The sequence below is a fragment of the Procambarus clarkii genome, chromosome 3 (genome assembly GCF_040958095.1).
Source record: "Procambarus clarkii isolate CNS0578487 chromosome 3, FALCON_Pclarkii_2.0, whole genome shotgun sequence".
NCBI classification, from domain to species: Eukaryota; Metazoa; Arthropoda; class Malacostraca; order Decapoda; family Cambaridae; genus Procambarus; species Procambarus clarkii.
In genome coordinates, this window is record NC_091152.1 from 15054154 (window position 1) to 15055010 (window position 857).

Sequence of the window (857 nt, forward strand, 5' to 3'; positions counted from 1 at the left end):
TCTTATTTTAGCGTGAGTGCGCATACGAGGGAAATGCGACATAATTTGTAAGAGGACGGGTTGAATAATGATTACTTCCCAACACACATGTCGCGTAACAAGGATGAGAAACGCTGTTATTTACGATACAATGTTGAGAGTTTCTAGGTCATTAACAGCCTCAGTCTTGGCCGTTTACAACATGTATGGGTATTGTCCCTTCCTGGGAGCCGGTCGGCCGAGCGGACAGCACGCTGGACTTGTGATCCTGTGGTCCTGGGTTCCATCCCAGGCGCCGGCGAGAAACAATGGGCAGAGTTTCTTTCACCCTATGCCCCTGTAAGCTAGCTGTAAAATAGGTACCTGGGTGTTAGTCAGCTGTCACGGGCTGCTTCCTGGGGGTGGAGGCTTGGTCGAGGACTAAAAAAACAAGCCCCGAAATCATCTCAGGATAACCTCAAGATAACCCTCTGCCCCAACATCCCATAACCCCTTCCTTGGCCCCCAGCATTGATGCCCCCTCTCACTCTGCCTTCAGCATCCTAAGACCCTTCTATTCCCAGCATCCCATGACCCCTCTATCTATTCCCGGCATCTCCCGACTCCTCTATCTACCCCGAGCACCCCTTGACCCCCCTCTATCCCCCAGCATCCAACTACCTCTCTATCCCCCCCTGCATCTTCTGACACTCTTTATCTACAGGTAATCCACAGCATCCTCATCAACGTTTATTTGACGAGGGTGAATAATACTCATGATGGATGAGGGGTGAGTCAGTGTGCGTGAAGATGAATCAATGTGACTGAGGGTGAGCCGGCTCCAGTTCCTCCTTGAAGGGCGGATTCTCTACTTTCCGGAAGATTGTATCTCAAACTCT